This window comes from Synchiropus splendidus, chromosome 4 (genome assembly GCF_027744825.2).
Source record: "Synchiropus splendidus isolate RoL2022-P1 chromosome 4, RoL_Sspl_1.0, whole genome shotgun sequence".
NCBI classification, from domain to species: Eukaryota; Metazoa; Chordata; class Actinopteri; order Syngnathiformes; family Callionymidae; genus Synchiropus; species Synchiropus splendidus.
In genome coordinates this window covers 27,053,256-27,072,999 of record NC_071337.1, presented here as the reverse complement: position 1 = coordinate 27,072,999, position 19,744 = coordinate 27,053,256, and the positions used below count along the sequence as shown (strand labels likewise).

The 19,744-nt window shown below is 42.5% G+C and overlaps 1 protein-coding gene across 3 annotated transcripts in view; it reads left to right on the top strand.

Moving 5' to 3' along the window:
• Positions 1-19,744, top strand: part of syt1a (synaptotagmin Ia) — a 137,392-nt gene that overhangs the window by 53,762 nt on the left and 63,886 nt on the right. For all 3 annotated transcript variants that reach the window (XM_053863121.1, XM_053863124.1, XM_053863122.1), the window contains exon 3: positions 8,978-9,051. The gene's annotated coding sequence lies outside the window, so the exon portion shown is untranslated. The remainder of the gene's footprint in view (positions 1-8,977; positions 9,052-19,744) is intronic.

Genomic DNA, 19,744 nt, shown 5'->3' with positions numbered 1-19,744 from the left:
GCGTTGTGTTTACTGTTGAAACAGTACTGGCTAAAACGGAAACATGATTTAAAAAATGACAGAAAAATGACTACTTATCAGTCATATAGTTATAGTCTGACCTCATCAGGGCAGCAAAAACACAGGCAAAGGGCCGCATATGGCCCCCGTGCCGCACTTTGCCCAGGTCTGCAATACATTCACATCAGAACTCCTTGATTTCAGCCATGTGCTACTTTGCAATACATTTGGATATTCATGCATTGTTTTTAGATTATTATTTTAAACTAGCAGAGAAATGCAATGTGGTCCCTTTTTTTGACACTAGACTTAAGACAATCCACTGTGAGTCATTTCAACGTGAAAAATGGTATTCACTTCATGCATTATAGCGATATATGGAAAAGCCCAGTAACAAACGTTCTAAAGGAGTGAAGCGCTTCACTCACACGTCCACATATATATATCATTATTTTCTCAGTGTCTGCAGTCCTCCTCATGCTGCCGAAATGGTTGCCTCACTCTGCAATTTAATGTTGAAATCTCAATTGAACTGCGGCTGCTGGTTCAAACAAGGTTCAGCCGCTATTTACTGAGGCAAAGTGAGTGATTCTCCTCTTGTTAAATGGCATTTTGTATTGTGAGCGCGGAGCTTGGCCTTGTGCAGCCAGATAAAGGTGCAGAGGGAAGCCTGATACTGACTGGGATCCGAAGGAGCGCTCCAATTTTTCTTCCTTATTACACGTGACACGTCCAAAGTGGCAGAGCGCAGTCCACAGGGAGACAGGGCAACTGCTTAGAAGGTCGGAAAATGATCCGCATGTAACTCAGTTGAACTGTGAGGAGTCAGTGTCTGCTTGTTTCTCCTGAGCTGGCCCCCCAATTTTCATTGCTGAAGAATACCACTCTCTGGTGTCTGTTAGGGCAGATGAGGCTAAACTAAGAGTCTCAGGGTTCCTTAGATTCTCTGTCTTACTCTGACTCCAACTTTAGAGCTTAGCCAGCAGGTTGATAGCTGGAATAATGTAGTATGCCACCTCCTTATCAGGGCACCTTGATCCTGAATCTTTATTTCTAGCTTGAGTTCACAGAAGTAACTCCTTTGCATTCACTTCAAATTTGTCGTCCACAGCAGGTGAAAGTGTCTGAGTGTCTTTTTAACTTTAAATTCTATTCATTTGGCATTTAAAATATATTTTATGCTCACTCTATTTTTTATAGTGAAGGAATGCATGTTTATTTTCAAGGAATGTAAGGTGGTTAAGGCAGCAAACGCAGAACCTATGGAGTCCTCTGTGAGAAAAACCAGTGGTGGGCTCTGTCAAGGTCACTCACAAGGAGAGATGAAAGAGGGGTGGGCTCATCATTTACGGGGGAGTGACTTCAGAGCGCCTACGTGACTGGGAGATTTTCAGCTGGGAGATCTTCCCCTCTCATTCAGCACTGCCTTCATTCTGGCAATTGAGATTAGGATCTCGTGTTGCAATTATTGGTTCCGTGAAGCAGCCTAATTCTGCCACGTCGATGGTATCGCACCAGTCAGGTGCTGGAGAGAGAGCGAGGCAGCAGCGACATGTTCCAACCCTCTGCGGTTCTTGTCCATTATAGGACTGCCTTATGATATGTGTCTTTTCGATTCAATGTGTTCTGGAGTGATGGCAATCCCCCGGTTGTTGGAAGACGAAGAAAAAAAAGTAGCGAGATGAAAACCCATAGGTGTCTGGATTTGATACCTGATGCGCATCAGAGGCATCAATCACCCGCCGCAAGTGCTTGGAAACATATTGCAAGCTGTCTTTTCTCTGAGGAACACAGGTGCTTGACAGGAAAAGTCAATTCTGCCTAATGAGCAATTGTGCTGCCATGTTCAGTATTCTCCAGCATGCACAGGCAGGAGCAGATCCAGCCAGACTGCGTCCCGCAGAGACGGTTCAATCCACTCCTGTGACATTTGTCTGAGTCTCATGGCCAATTTGGGTTTGCAGCTCAAGTCCTGCTTTTGGAAGTTTTCATTTGACTCATTCGGCTGTAATGTTCAGGACACCTGCATCGGTGTAGAAGTACGATCCTTCCTGAAGTGGAGGAGGACAGCAGATAGGTGCTGTGTCTGCTCTGACAGGTGCACGTTTTATTGGCCACTCTTTTAACTGTCAACCACCAGCAATTCTCACCTCTGGCAGAGCCTGGATTTGGTGGCATCTCATCAGAATGCACTGTGGATGTCTCCTTGGTGATGTCCGACTCAAGTGACATCCGACTGGAAGTAGCCAGACACAGGACTCACTGGAGCAATTATTTCTCCCCGTTGTCTTGGGAATGCATGGGGAAAAAATAAATAAAATAAAACATCATCATCTTGGCTTCCACTGAAAAAGAATCGATGGTTTGTTGAGTGGAGTAATATCAAACTGCAAGAAGCACTTTCCTGATTGTAGTAGTAAACACTGTAGTAAACACTGAGTGTAGTAAACACTACGTCTTGATGACTAGCTATCATCTGTTATTTGAAGAAGTTACATCCGCGGATCTCAAAAGTGACTGCAGACCTTGAAAAAGCTTTGGGGGACTGCAGAGAAGCTCATCATACAAGCAGTGTGTTATGAATGGGTAGCTATTAAGCGAACCAATTGGTTTCTCCCAAAAAATGTTGCAAAAATTGAACACAAAATAGTCGCCCTACAAATGTTAGCATATCCGTGTGAAAAAACCCCCCAAACAAAAACGTCTCTGTCTTCCATGCTGGTAGAAACTAATGCCCTTTGTTTTAAAAAATGCATTTATTTATTTTCTCACAACATAGTTGCAATACATATACATATACATTCAGCAGGTATGTAAAATGAAAGTGTTTTTCCCTGCGAGGGGCGGTTTACATGTCAGTTGGAGCGGAGGAGCTCTTTGATGCAGGCTCGTGACTCCTCTGGCTCGTGTGGGGGCAAGTGCTACTCCCACGCATCTCTTCTCCTCCACCATTGTGGCGATCAAATCTACTTAGTGTTCCGAATCATCCCGCTGTACTTATAACCACCAGTAGGAGCACCCGAGCGGCAAAAATGAAAGCATGAGTATATGAACCAAACTGCACGGTCCCTATAGGACTAAACCGTAACGCAATGTCTGAACCAGAGCCACCCACCGTCTTGGCCACGTTGGTTTGCTCAAGAGTCTCTGAGGACTGAGCAAAAGGTCTTGCAAAGTCACTCCCCCCTCCTTTTCTTTAACCCCTAAATTAACCCCAGTGACAAAGGGGGAGTTATAAATGTCTTTTTTCCTTCACGGATAATGAAAAACATTTATTCCCCTGTGTATTGAAAAAACTCCTCCTGACCTTGGAAAGTGACAGTAAAGAGGTGGGAAGGAATCATTGAATTACAGTGTCTTCATGGACAGAGGTAATTACTGTTCCCCACTAATCTCCCCTCTGAGTCCTGTGCACAGACTTGGCCTGGGGCACCTCATCGCCTCAGCCCAGACACGGGGGTCCCCAAAAATATTCGTCTCATTAAAGCCACTTGAACGTTCAGAACGAGTCCTGATTCATTCTTTTCACATCCGCCAGCCACAACCACGGGGTCAGAGGGTCACTCATCTACCATTCAGAGTGCTATCATTGCCACTGCTGGGGATGGGAAGGTTGTGACCTCTGAGCTGCTTCTTTTGCTGACTAGACTGACAACAGAAGGTGATGTAGATGAGGACAGGTGGAGCTTCTGTGCCGACTCTCATGCTGTCTTATCGAAGGCGAGAATATGCATTATGTGCACAGATGATCAATGTTAGGTGAATGGTTGAACCAAAATGCATCTCACTGGTTGGACTTTTCCAACACCTTGACATATAGTTACTCAAAATACTTGTCAGCAGCTCTGCTACGTGTTATTTCAGATGCTTCATCGTTTCATTCTGAATTTACCTCCACCATGTTTTTTTGGGAAATTGTTAAGGAGCCGAGTGGAGTGGAACCCAAATGCTTTGATAAGTGAGTGAGAAGCGACACAATGCTAGAGGAAGAGTCCAGACATGAAGCGCAACACAAGAAAAGAGTGAGACAGAAACAGGAACTGAGTGACAGAGTAAAGCCAAGAGTCAAATGGAGTGGATCTGGCACAGGTTGTTGGAACCAAAGTGCTTAAGACAGCTCTGATGATTTGTTGCTCCAGCCTTGTGCCATTACCATGGTATAACTAGAAACAACCAAAGGCATAGGGAAAGGACGGAAGTGATAGAGGAAAGTGAAAGCAAATCTTGACAAATATATGTCGATACGTTAAGACAGGATTGCAATGAAAATTTCCAAAGACATTCGCAAGTGGACATATAGTTGTATTTTAGTGATGTCACAGATTATCATCTGGATCCTGTTGAACTGTCTACCTCGCTGGTTTCTACTGTATTGTGCGAGTGACTTCTGTAACACTGCCACCTGCTTTTCAATCGCATTCATTTGAATCTGGCTGTTAATGCTGTGGCGCTCTCTTGTATGCAATGAGACATACTATAGAACAGAAAAGCTGAAGCTAATTCAACTGTTTTGACTTGTTAAACTGAACATGAACAAAAATGGAACCAGTACGACCTCATATATCGCAGTGGGAAATTCATTTACAGGACATGAGGAAATGTGAACTTGTGGTTATTCAACAGCGACTTTGTTTTGGTGCAAATAGTGGATTTAAATAAGCATTTCCCCACAGTTTCAAACCTATTTTGTGGAGAATTCCCAGTGTGTTTTTTGCCCCATCTCCTAAGCGTGGACACAGCCTAACACTTGCCTGACGTCAGCAGCATCAAATAGTTTTCTGACCCGAGCAGGTGCTGTTTGTGCATCTGCTGTCCTCATGTTGCTAGAAACCCTGGTGAATGGAGCACCTGCTCGTATTGAGTTTTGTGAAGGCTCCATATTTGGATCGACACTTATCTACTGATGAAGCTGTAACTGATTTGTAACAGCTTCCTGTCTGTGGTGGGGAGGAAAAGGGAGGGTGATGAGATAGTGAGGGATGAGGGGGTGTTAATCGGAAAGATTAAATGAGAGCATCAGCTGTAATTATGCTTGATTTCCCACATTCAAATGCCCGAGAACCTCAGCAGAATTTCATAGTCTTGCTCTGCCTCAGCAAGTTTATCTTTAAAAGATCTTTTCCATACCACCTGATGATGGTTTGTCTTTCTTAATACAAAAGGAAAAAAAGAAACGAAATTAAATCATATGGAAAACACCGACAATAAACTCCCAACATGCTGTTAACCTCGATGTACTGTATTCACTGCATCCTTTAAAGAGGAAATATTTTTGGGCTGAATTATATTCTGCAAGGGAAAACACCAGTGATGTTTGACTTCATGTATCAACTTCCTGTGTGTTATAGATAAGCATGACCCGTGATTTGGCCGAGTGCAAGCGTGGCCCTTCAAATGCACCTGACATTTGGGGAATATTGAATTGCTCTGACCTCTTTTTTTAAGTGTAAATGTCATTGGTTTTTTTCTTCCTTAGCACACTTCATCTTCATCCTTTCTTGTAGGTTTCCTGTTTTTTTTTTTAAATCATGATGAAAAGATGCACAGTGTCTTAAATGTGTGTATGAACAATATTCACTATTCATTCATGGCTATTCTGGCTTCAGTGTCACCACTGAGTAAATCCGTTATCATGCTGTCCCTGGTCCTGACTGTGTTGTGATGGATGACCTCGTGCATGTGTCTCTCCTAACTCACTATTCTGCAAACCAGGAATCTTATACATAATGCATTAATACGATGCATTTTAGTTTGAGGCAGGAATCTTGGTAAATCTGCCCCAAACCCTCAGTTCCAACAAAAGCATTTGCCTAAGGTTGATCGCTTCAATGTTGTAAAGCTGGGTCTCCGGTTGCGCCCCCCATCCCATGTTTATTGTTTCATGAGGACGATCCGTGGCGAAACAGCGGAAAATGTAATCACAGATGGCAAAATGCACAACAAGTCAAGCTTATACTATATATATATTATAAACATCATTCACATCAGGAATTGAACTCCGTCATGTAGCCAGTGAGGAGAGGCAGGATCCAGAGACCACTTGACCCTGATAAAACTTTATTTCCACGACATGTTTCTGAACTCTGTTCACAAATTGGAACGTGAACATAGAATAATAAAGAGGAAGATACAGCTTCTTTTCACCTGTCTAACGTTGTTACGTCATGACTCGGTGTGCTTCAGTAAGGAGCGATCAAAGCGTGAGCACCAACCAAAACCTCTGTTTACACTTGTTTGGAGCTGATGGTGGAGACAGACGTCAGAGCCAGGAGCTAGTTTTCTTCCATAAGTTCTAGAACAATGGAACAGGGATGTCTCCAGCTCTGTGCGTGTCTGCAGCGGAGTCTGCGGCAGCTGCACGGACACATTTGTGACAGAACATGTTCCACTTGTCGGAACCAGATCGTCCATCAACACTGCTAATGACATGGAATCGGCTACACTCTCTTTTCTGTCTGATAAATGCTAGTGGACATTATACTAATAGCTAGGAAGCCAGACTCTGATTTATTGTTCCTTTAAGATTCCACTGTTACTACACTACTAGATGTCACTTGCTATATGTAGTATCCAATGTAACCATGAGATTCACTCATGAGGCCACATCTTCAGCGTTGAGAAAAAGTCCACTTGACAAATGTCAGTCTGACGCCTTCATGAGGAAGTGTTGGTTTTGGGTTTTGCTCACTCTCTACGTCTGGCCATGTATTTTTGTTTGCTCCGCACAGGAGGTTTAGTGATCGTCTGTGTTTATCCATCTAAATGCTGCTCAAGAAAGTTATAGCACATACTACCATCTGCTGTACAAAATTATTTGCCATTTATTTAAATTTGACGTTGAAATGATTTTAATATTCGAAATAAAAACAAATAGAAAACATAAACGTAAGCTAATAATATTGGTGTTGGTGAATGGCCAAGCTGTCTGAGTGCTTTTCTTGTGGCTGTTGTGGTTTGAAAGTGTTTTAAAGGGAAAAAAAAAAGAAATGCATGATTCCATCTCAGCTTGGACTGGGCCTGTATTACATATAGATTTCTAAATGTTTCTCCCCTTTGAAACAAACATTCAATTTCTTTCTTTTTTTTTATTCCTGGTGCCACTACAGTGTTATGGTGTTGCTTTAATTGAGTAAAGGCTTTTTATCCCTGTCAGTGGTTCAGCCAGTTCAATCACAGTTCAGTCTTTGCTGATCCCCAAATCCATAAAGGGACTTGTCTTTGGTTCCTTCCTCTGAGCTCGTAACTGTTGAGCTGGTACGGTAGCGTTCCAACAGAGATAAGTATAAAGTTGGTGCAGCCATGCTGTCCAAGCCCTGCTGTGAAAGACGAATTCTCTGGGCAGAGCGAGCTCAGCTGACTTTGCCAAGCGACACAATGATATTCTCCACAGAGAGTGGCTCGCTCCGCTCAGCGTGGCCTCCCTTCTTCTTCTGCTCATTAAGGTTGAGCTATTAGACTGGTGGCCACAAATCCATTCTGGCCACATCACCTCACCTAGAAATCGATGTCCATCCTGCCACACGAGCACACAAGTGAGTTAACCAATGCTTACACACAGAGGGGCAAGCTGCGAGGCGTCCAGGCAGGTGTGTTTGGTAATCATTAACACACACCTTCTGTTTACTTCCCCCCTCTCCGTCCATGACTACCAGCTTGGAAGCAACAGTGTTAGTGTTTTGGATTGTGTTGTGAATGCAAGTTATACCCAACTCCCATCACGACATGCCAAGGAGCATTGGACATCAACAAGTAGCTTTAGCAAATAGGAGATGTTGACTGTTACATGCACATTAACACAACCAAGGGTTTCGTCTAGTCACGCACAAGTGTGTTTCACTGGGATTCCATCTCCTGTTTAAGCACTTTATTATTATTTAATGTCAAGAATCTCCACAGGATATTTTTCCCCAGAATAGGGCCCTTAAGTTCTACCTTAAAAGGTGGAGTCCTGCTTGACTCGCACTTCTCACTACCTATATAGACAAAGACGCTCAAATACTGGTAAAGTGCCAGGGAGAAACCTGAATGTGTTTGGAACTACTGTTGGTTCATATTGCAATACACACACTGTGTCTTCATTATAGCCGCCCCAGTGGTGATCCCTTTACTGACCCTGTTATGCAACTATAAACCATCTACGCAGATTGAGTACATTTATTTCAGTCATTTTTAGTCGTTTCTATTCCACTTGACACAGACAAACTCAGTAATAATTTCATGTTGTCATAATCGACTTTTATGGAACCAGTTCCTGCGAATCGATGGGCCACTTTGCGTCCGTCTACGTTGCCGCATGAGGCTCGACATCTTGGCACACTTTTGTTGCTTCTCCTCCTTTCTCTTTGCATCTGCTGCCCCCTCCCTGGCAGTGCTGCGTGCAACATCTGGAGGGCCTGAGAGGGGAACGCCAGGCATCTCCTTGAGGATGAGAATTAGCATACGCTTATTCTGGGAATGCCCTTGACTCGTCAGCAGAATGCGTCATGGGCTGCATCAAATCCACGGGCGTGCAAACAATTACATGTAAATGACTGGTTCGTTTATGCTCATCCTCTGTTCCTCTCCCCCTTGAAACGCTCCATAAAAAAAGAAGAAGCAGTGTTGCGAGTAGAATGCGCATCTAATAGTCCCCCTGACTGAGGTTTGTTTTCCTGGTGTCCAATGTGCGTGTAGGTGGGGATAATGTCAGGAAAATAGTGAGCTGAGAGATTGAGGGAGTATGTGTGTTTTGTCTGACAGAGGAAGTTAGATGGAGCAGGAGAGAGAGGGGGGGAGGGAGCAGAGAGGGGTGGGGGCTTGGGTAGGTGGGCGGGAGCAGCGAGTGTCACGGACTGAAAGAGAGAGAGAGAAGCGATAGAGGGAGCTCGCCGGAGCTGTTGACTGTGCTCTCGTGTTTGAAATCAGGAGTAATAATCGGAAAGGGAAAGAAAGAGTGTTCATTGAGCATTTTTTTTTTATCTTTCTGCTCTCTTTGAAGTGTCAGCCAGATCTTCAATAGCGAAAGCAGAACTTGAAGCTGAAGAGGATCCAGGGACGACAGCCTGCTGCCAGGTAAGGGAAGAATGTGTGTGTGTGTGTGTGTGATGACGGTGACACGTTTCCTTTACAGTCTCTGCTTCTGCTAAGAGAACGATACGTGTCACCAAGGACGGGGTGATGGGAACTGGCATTGATGTGCATGTCCGAGTGTGTTTGTGCGTGGACACGAGCGTTGCCCACAGGACACCGAGATGCATGGCTGATGGGAAGAGTCAGATCATATGGTGTAGCCTGTAGTTTTCTGACAGCGCCTCATCCTGGATGACATCTGCCTGAGGGATTCAGACTGACCTCCACTTGGGTTGGAGATAAATATTCACAGTGTCAAAACTAGGAGACATTTTTCTGCCCATGTGTCTTCCCCCGGAGTTGATGTCCTGTCCGGGTGTTAATGTGAACCTTATTAGCTCCTTGGCAGAGGTGGTTCCTGACGCCCTCAAAAGAGCATTTAGGATTCATGGTTTCATAGTCTGCTGTCTTTCCCACTTAATGAGAAGTTGCAGTGTAATCAAATCACTGCGCTGCCTTCTCTGCTGTTTGTCATGTCCTCTTTGTCATTCCTTATCTCTTCTTCTTCCCCTCTGCCCTCATTATCCCAGATTCTACAGAGATGAAGGCTCCCTTCCTCTCAGCTTGTACATACAATGCACTTCAAATTCCGATTAAACAAACGCCTGGTTCCCATATCACATTTGCTTTCCTATTCCCCCTCCTCTCATTTAGCAACATGAAAGAGGTGACAGTTGGAAGGCTGTGTGCAGTCCTCAAATGGATCCTGTCCATTTGATTCCATTGTCTCTTGCCTGGACAGGAACTCCAGTCTATAAAAATGCAAGACAGTCAGTTTTGTCTTGCCGAGGGACTTCCATTTTCTCCTCCGCCCTGCCCTTTTATTCGCCCCGCAAGGTCACATTTTGTCCATTATCAACTAGGGCCTTTTGAAGATGTCTTTGTAGTCCATATTGAACCGCCAGCTCCCTTTCAGCAAAAAAAGAAAGAACCTGAGCTAATAATTGAAGGTATTCAACCGAGCTTCTTTTCTCTATGGACATTTCCATGTATATTTCTCAGATCTCTGTTCAGGCTGCTCATGTGATGTGCTTGCATGGGAAGGATTTCAGGCTCTGAAATTGGCTTAAAAGGAGCAGTGATTTTTTTTCATTTTCTTTTTCTTTTTTTTGTAAATCAAAACTCAGTTTAAATACAGCCAATGTGTTTTGACAACTGTGCCGTGGTCATAACGGATCTACTTTCCATCAAAACGAATTTGAGCAGACAATTGCCTGTGATGTGTCTTTGGCTGCAGCTACATTTGTAGATGGCCTGGTCCTCCTCTCCAGAGTGCAGCCTCTTTCAGTCCACTGGGTTCAGTGCGCTCTCTTCGTGACTCATTGCCTCGTGCGTTGCGATTGGTTTGACACGGCCGACGAGCATTTTGGCCTCACATGAGCGGGGATCAGCCGTTCTCTTTGCACGACGTGATCGCCGAATGCTCATTTACACCATGAAATTGAAAGCTGAAACATAAAAGGTGAACTGGGAAAGGATGATCAATCTATCTTTGAGATGCACTGCATTTGAAGGACACATGAGGCTTTCTCATAATTCTGGATTGTGTCAGTCGTGACAGCTCCGAATTAAACATGCACACAGTCTGCTCTCTTGTAGCAGTCAAAGTCCAAACCGACCTTCCGGTGCGGACAGTTTAAATAATTCCCCTCCTCTGTCATCTGCGCAGGCTTGTGCAGTTTCAGCACCATGGACAGCTCCTGCGGTGCAGAGACGAGTGAATTGTTTTTTGTTTTTTTTTATACACAAAACGGCTGTTGCATTGGAAAGGTGCTTCATTTAACGTGGCTTTATAGAATAATGCACATGATGAAAAACAAGAAAACAATGTTCACGATTCATTAGGGAAGCACCAAACGCATGGAAGATATGGTCATTCAGCTTTCACAGCCAAAATGATCGCACAATCTATTGCTGAAGCTGTTGCCTAATGACTAAAATCAAACACGCTCACAAAAAAAAAAAAAACACGAAATTGACACAGCAGTAACACAAAACCTGATTTATTTCAGTGATTAGATTGAATGCTACATTTGGAAAGTGAAGTCTTGCTGCAGTGTGAGAAGTCTCACAAATAATTTTTTTCACTTTTTGAGTTATGCTGTTGACGTAAACAAACCAACAAAAAAATGACATGCCTTTTTATCTTAAAATAATAAATGAATTGCCTTTTCTTTGATTAAAAAATACATATGTGTTTTTCTCATGGCTTTGACACAAAACCCAAAGCAGAGGTAAAAATAGTGACATATACTGCAAATGCAGGCTCAGCAGATTTTGGTCATTTTCTAGATTGTGTTGTTGATGGTTTTGAGGTACTGCATACATTTGTTTTGTTCTACACTGCAGACATTGATTTATTGATTATTTTGGGTCAGGTTTGTTACGTCCCATGTGAAACTAGAGCTGGTGTAAAATTCAAATGTCAACTTGGACATATTCATTTCCCACAAAATAGGGGGAAAAAATGCACTGCTGTTGATTATTGCTTCCAAAGATCAAAATTACACTGCAACAGCAGCATTGCAAGTTTTATACAATACATCAATATATAACGTAAGCTGATAAATAATTGCTTTGCGCATCTAATGACTCTACTCCCACATCAAACCATGTCTAATATACGCGCATAAATAAATATTTCTCAGTAAAATTGCACCCATTTATCTGTTGGATACACAATGACTTGACACCATGAATGAATTTAACAGCCCCGTTGTGCGTAACACAGGGGGAAGCCATTCATCTGGACATAATGTGAAGGATTGTTTCCCTTCTTCCTTCCGAGAGCTGATGCAGGATCACACTTTGACAAGACCATGGTGCCCGCTAGAGTGCTTGAGTTTCATACACAAAGTTCAAGTCACCTTATACATCGTATACGCAGGTGAGAGAATATAGGTTGTTCAATGAAGTCCTTCTTAACATTAAAAATGAGTGGTTGTTGAATCAGCAAATGATGCCGATAGAGATGTGTCAACTTGTTGCTGCCTTGTTTTTCTTCATAGTTGAATGTTACTTGTTATAGTAGTTTCTGGAGGTTGGAACTGTGTTTTAATATTCGGAGGGAATTCTTCACAACTGTATAGAAAATGGAGAACGAGTGAAATGTGATGTGAAAATTGATCATTTCTGGTGGATGAAAGCTTTCCCTACCCTGCACTTTGATCTTCAGTCGTGCCACTCGAAGGACGTGTTCTCGCCGTTTGACAGATAATCAAGACGCTCGGAAGTGCCACTTCTTTGCTGGTTCCCTCACACACGTCTGCACACATGTACACACACGTGCACGCTCATACGCACATGTAAATATGCAAACATGTTCTCAGCATGACAGTGATTTTGTGCCTCGCTGCCTGTCCTTTAAGCTAAGAGAATCTCCCACCACTTCCTGGCCCCTTGCGCAGACAGCACAAGCAGAACCTGCCCCGAGGCCTCTCTTATCACTGCACACCACCTGCACCCCCCACCACCACCACACATGTGCACTCACTTGCCTCTCCCATCAGAGCCCCCCGACACATGTCCACTCATTGAGTCACAACTAAGTAGGGTCATTTGTGTATGTAACCATTAGCATAATGGAATTGGCATGTCTGCTTTCGACTGCTGGACTAGGAACAAACGTGGTACATTGTTTCTAAATGCACAGCTATACTTACCTTTTTGTTGAAAAAAAAACAACAAAAAAAACCACCAATTACATGAACATTTGGTGGAACTTATATTCAACAAAACACCAGTGTGACTTGTTTCTGAAGTGCTGGTTATCGCTCTCCCGTTTGCCTATGTTACCTGAACTTAGAAGCTTCATCCTTCACTTTCTGCCCCACCACAGGACGAGCTAAGAAGCATTCCTGATGGAAGGCGTTTATATGAAGAAGTGATGTGAACTAGTCTTGCGGGGGTGAACGACAGGACGGGAATGCTAAGAGAATGTATTTTCCATCTGAGTACACCGTGGCTGTCATTCTTGTCACTGCTCTCTGTAAATCAACACGTCGTCTGCAGAGATCTGGGTGGAGACGAGATCCGCTTTTTATCACTACGTGGTTGATTCCATGCCAAGCCGCAGACACACCAGGGACGTCTGTTTTCGCAGAGAGAAGCTGTGAACTGATGAGATTCCTCCTCACCTCGCTCACCTGTATATATCTGAATGTTCAGTGTCAGTGATGTAGTTTCGGCGCAGCATTTAATATTGCTTTTCATTCGCTATTCATCATCTAGATCCCTCCGGTATAGGTTTGAAGACGGGTTTTCAGCCAAGAGGTAGATATAAAAATGAGCATCTTATGTGACATGCTTGGTCAGATTGCGCCGTCATTAAAGTTTACCGCAAAGCTTTCAAACATCCTCTTGAGCAAGTGTGTGTTTTGAAAAGTAGTTTCTGGCAAAGTGCTCTGTTGCCCTATATTTAGTCTTAGCCGTGATTCGATTCCCTTTCCCTTCCCTAGCAGTCAAACAGCAGGTGGCGGTAGCGTTACGGGGCTCGCTTGCACAGCACACACTTTCGTAAGCGACTTCTACATACAGAATATTACAATGCTGGACACTTGGTGAGCACAACTCTGGTCTTCTGAGAAGGCCTTATTCATTTTCTTTCTGATAGTCAGATGATGTTGTTGATTTTTTTTGGTCTGTACAACCAGCATTTACCCTTTAAAGAGCATCTTGAATCTCGAGACAGATCATTTGCTCCTGGCCGTATTGAGATGGAGACCGTCCTTTTCTGGCGCAGGGGTCAGCAGATCTCTCCGGTCAAGCCTGGTTAGCCGTAATTAAAGGATCTGTAATGTTTAAAAGGCTGCTGGAGAGAGGAAAAAGCCGGGAGGTTATCTTCACATCAGGCAATTTCTCCAAACCTCGTCCCGTGATACATTGACAGGTCCAGACAAAAAGCAGACGGCGGTAAATGGATGTAATCACTGATCTTGGGTGTCGATATAGGAGCCAGCATCAGCTGCCTGGTGGAGAATATCCACTGTTAGAGGAACTGATCCCATGACACCTGTCGGACACTGTTTCCAGGGAACATGCGTAAACACACGTCAATACGGAGGCTGCGTTGTTGTCCTCGTGACTGTAGATGCAGGAGCAGATTCGTCATTGATTGATGACAGAAAAAAGTTTTTTTTTTTTTGTCCTCAACAAGTGGAGTTGTTAGAATTGAGAACAAACCCCAGTGTCCCCAAACCACAGGCTCATTGTTATGGATAGCGACGAGCCGAATAATGAGTGCAAAGATGAAAGCGAGATGTTGAGGCAGCACAAGAAAAAGTTCATTCTACCTCTACATGCTATGAAATAGATTTGGCCCTTGTTCTTTTTCATTGCGCTCGGATCAAAGTGAAATGTTAAAAAAAAAAAAAGTGGCGTGTCTGTGTGTGAGGGCTGACGATCCAGAAACGCTTGTTCTGTTGGAGGTTGATGCTGAATCCATTCATTTTGGTTATGAAGCCATAATGTTCAGGATTTCATTTCTGATTCATCGCTATCTGTCCATCGGTCTCTTGCTTATTAAACATTAAGCATCTTTGTCATGAATCATTTACCTTGAAAAATTAAATTCAAATCTAAGGATTCGTTGAACGTTTCGGATCATTTGATCCATACTTGCTTGGTCGCCTTTGTTCACTGTCCAGCACGGGTTGGTCCTTTCATTTAGGTACGTTGGTCTCAAAGATCTTCATCAGGTCACTTAAAACCTTATCTAGAAAAATCTAGCAAAGTTATAACCCCAAGTGTTAAAATGAATACCTGCATTCTAGTAAAATATTTGACGCATTTAAAGAAATTTAAAAGAAGAGGCTAACTAGATCCACAGTCATTTTCAGTTCACACTGTGAATTGTTTGACTTTTACTTTTACACATTTCATATTTGAAGAAATGCTCCTCACCGTGTCCAGGAAATACATAGCGCCTGGTACGTTTTACCAACTTGTCTCATTCGATTTAAAAACAAGTAAATGACTGCAAGTTTATTCCGTTTCGAAGTCAATACTTGATAAAAAAAAAAATCTGAGTTGTGAATTGTGTGGTGATGGTGACGTATGAATCATAAAGGGCATCACTTGGACTCATTTATGCGCTTGAATTCAAATCCATACTTGATAAGGTGGTTGTAGTCAGGAGTAAGATCATGGTGATTAGGCGCAGCAGAGTGTTGCATTATTCATCCACTGTCACTTTCACGGCTGCCAAAAGTCGTGACTGAGTTTTGGGAACGGTTAAAGCCAAATTTCCATATTCTCACTTTTAATCCAGCCCGTCTTTCATTCTCTGTGTTCACTCATCTTCCACTTGTCAATCTAAGGTCTCGTTTTATTTATTTATTTTTAGAGGAGCAAGTTTAAAGTCACTCCTGTGAAGACGCATTCATGTACTTTTTTTTATCTCTCTTTCTTGTCCTCTGCATTTTCTCTCTCTATGTACCATGCATGTCAGTCTTAATACCATCTCTGTGCAGCTGATGTGACATCCCCCCAGGAAAAACAAATGGATGCACAGTGAAACCACAGTTCACTCAGAATGACTGTGGCTGGAGTTTGACATTCACTGACAACTTGGTGCTAATTTATGGTTTCCATGGAGAGGGTTTTGTGGCCAGAGTTCAGCCTCAGGACTTCAATTCCTTTTGAGGGCAAATGTCTGTGCCAAGAGATAGTCTGTCGGTACGACCCCTGTTTAAAAGCGGTTCGCATCATTTTGCAGTTTCTGGGGGTTGTTTCTGAGGTGCCATTTTGAATTTGAAATAAGGCAGTCAATAACAGAAAAGGTTAAAAGAATTGGCGTATTGTTCTACTGTCTGTGCAGTTGTGTCAATATGTAGACCATGTGACTAAGGACCTGTCCATGGTGCTGCCTTACTTTGGCCAGATGCAGGGGCAGGAACCACCCTGGCACCTAAGAGACAGAACATGGAAATTTGAATAAATCAATCGTTGTTCAGAGATGAGCTGCAATTTGATGTGATGAATACTATGGGATGTTGGAGTCGCCATTATGTATCTATGCATCTGAGCGTATGTGTGTGTTTCAATGGTGACACTCCACCATTGACACTGGTTTTCTCCATTGCTATACTCCTCTTTGCGTTGTATTGTGTGGTTTTGAGAGCTGTTTGTAAGAGTCAGAAGACAAATAGGATGAATGCAGAATCCAACAGTCTTTGAATCGTGTTTAAAATAGCTTGGCTTGGTTTTCTTCAGCTGGTGCACGTTGAGAGTCAATTATTTTTATGTCCGTGGATTTGATGTTGCATACTGATGAGTATGAATTTGAAATGTGCTCCAGTCAGTGCTGCAGATCATTTTTATTTCAATTCATTTTTTATTATTTATTTTTTTAAATGATAGTCAGTCTTTGAACTATTCCCAACACCACCAACAACCATGTGAGGACACCAATAAAATGACCTTTTAAAAAAAAGAAGAAAAACTTTTTGTAGGACCAATGTTTTCTACACTGCACACACATCAAGAAACTCTTATTGACATTGTCTTTATTCATGTGTGGGAAGGATAATGAGTCACCAAGCAACCATGTGCAGAAAGATAAGCAAATATATCAACACATAGGTTCCCGGTAAATGAAGTGCTTCTCACTCGCAGTAGAAAGAGAGCGCAGTGTTTCAAAGCAACATAACAAGTCTGATATGGATCATAAAGATCTCATTCACGACATACAGTTCTATGAATCACAAAGTATTAATTTATTTGTTTTCATTCCACACATTTGAAAATGATAGTAACAGCGGAAAAGTCAAAGCTCGGGTTTAACAGCAGTTTAGTAATTACAAAGTGAGTGTGATGTCAAGAGGAAGGGGGTGTTTAGAAGCTTCTTGTGAGCCAGTGGACCATGAAGACGGCTCTTTATTTCTTGCATGCAGAAGTCGGATCACTGACAGCTTCTGACCTCCACCCTTCTGCCACACGAGCTGTTTCCCTCGGTTTTGTCCATCCATCCATCACCCTGACCTGTGTCGCTCTAGTGAGCTTGACTGGCGCTCAGTGGGGACTCTGGTCTTGAGGGGAAAGATTAGCCAGTGTTGGTCTCCTTTCTGGAAAACCAATGAAAAACAAGATTCATCTCCGCATGTAACCCGCTGTCCAGGTCAAGGATTTTCATCTCCTCGATATTGATCCAGCATTGATTCTGTGAAGCCGATCGAGCAGATCTGCGTGTTCTGGAACAGCAGTATACACAAGATCTTTTAGTGGCCATCACTACAGCCGCAGCTTCAGTGTGGTTTTATTTGCCAAATGTGGCTATTAAAGTACAATGGTTAACAGCAGGTTTGACGGCTCATATTACCACCTTTGGCTTCCATCCTTCACACTGTCTCATTTAGTTGCCTTCATCATGGATGAAAAATCAACAGAGCTTATATATATATATATATATATATATATATATATATATATATATATATATATATATATATATATATATATATATATATATATATATATATATATATATATATATATATATATATATATATATATATATATATATAATAATAATAATAAGAAATGACCTTATTGGTCATTTGAGGACTTTAAAAATGTTATCCTTACATTAGAAGTTACATTCAAAATAGCAAACGCAAATGGATGTAACTAAAGAGTTACTTATACATTTTCCATCATCTACACAAACACTTCCTGTTCAGTTAGAGTCTACCATTGCTGTGTGTCCGTGAAGATGAGGTTTCTTTCTTACACTTTCTAGACAAGCAAAAGAGCTCCACCTGCAATAAAGTGGGTATAAAAGATCAGACACCTTCAAAGTAAGAATGTCACTGTTTCCCACACATTTCAAGTCAAATATTGAGCTTTTCATTACCTGCTGTCGGCACCACATCAAGTGTAATGACAGGTCTTATTGTGTCGAAAGGAGGACTTTTGAAAACCTTTTATTACCTTTTGCCATGTGAAAAAGACACTTGCAGGAAAGACTGTTTTCTCTTCTGGAGGTTTGGTAATAAGATTAGCTCATTTTCCAGCAGGGGCACACAGATGGCTGAGCTCTCCAAGTGTGGCCAAATCACCGGCTTCATTTATCTCCTTTTCACAGCACTTCCAGTCTCTCTAAATACATGGAGGCCACACTTTGCTTCCTAGACCTCAGTGTTACCTGGCCTGACAAGGTCCGACTCTTAGTGGAGTCTTCATCGGCTTATTGACAGGAGGTGTCATTCCTCTCACTGCTTCGTAGAAACATTACATTAAATGTCTGAAATGATCACATTTTATTGGTATGTAAAGCCCAATCTCTTTTTTTAATAATAATAAGACATTTTTATTAACTGGTAAATCACTTTTGAAAGCTGAAATTTGTCACTGCACCCTGTTAAGGACAGAAGATGATCCTCATTTCCTCCGATAATAGAGTTTTAAGCCAATTTCATTGTCCAACACTAAAGCTCATTACTGAAAGACTGTTACCCTCCACTGTTTGTTGCAGCATGCTGCATTCAAGTGGTGTTGGGACAATCCGCTGACAATGGTCTTTTGAATGGAGACCTGAAACAAATGAAGAGCAACACTTCATGACATGGTTTACGCATGTGATGGCAGGTGGTGTTTGATAAAGTCATGCTTTCAGCTTTGTGGTAAATGTGCTGAACACAGTACAGTGTTGAGGAAAGTGACTAATCTTTCAGAAGATTCCTGGATTCAGATTGTCTTTCATAAAATTGTAAAGCAATAGGAGGCACAGCAAAGGAATCTGCCTGACAATGATGTAAAAAAAAAATAATCTTAAACATTCAGTAATCTGTGATCCACAACCTGACTGTCCAGAGGCTCCATTTCCAAACCCAGAGTTGCCACCAGCTACTTTCAAACCCAGCAGTCAGATTAATTTATGTTTCGTTTCTATGACCGTATGAAGGTCACGGCTGCAACCTGGAAACATTTAATAGGGGCGTGGAATTTGTCACGTTATTTTTAGGGAGCTCAATTTTCACACCGATTCCCAGTGTTCTTGGATGTGTACGAGACAGCTTAACACCGTGCGCCCTCCTCGGTTTCCATGACGACCGTGATCCCTGTATGATAATCGGATTCCCACTATAGCTGTGAAAACATTCATTCCTGCCTCATAGAGGAAAATTATAACATGAAACGACAGTGAGGATTTGGAATCTGTGACAAACAAGCTGGCGACAAAAAAAAAAAAAAAAAAGCACTTTGTTGTGAAGCCGGCGTGTGGCGTCGGACCCTCTGTGAGTCGACTCCTAACTACACCAGCGAGGTGAGCTCTAACAGCACAGCAGCAACGCTGCCTCTGGTCCATTTACTAAAAAGGGAAGATGAAAAGATCTGCTTCATCAAATTTAGCGTGAGACTGTGATAGCCTCTGCGCTGTAAGTGCAAGCTTCGTTTTGCTCCCCAAAAAGCGACAAGCGAAGTCGCTATGATTGGCACATTTAACTTCTTACTTTAATTCAACTGTGAAAATGTGCTTTCACACTGGCAGCACTTCATCATTCGACAGAATCACATGGACTGAATGCAAATCAAGCAGGAGGTGTAAATGATTATGTGAAATGCGAGCCTCCTCTGACAGCGGCACCTTGATTTGGTGTTTTTCTCAGAGTATACATTCTGGGGATGTATTCAGAGA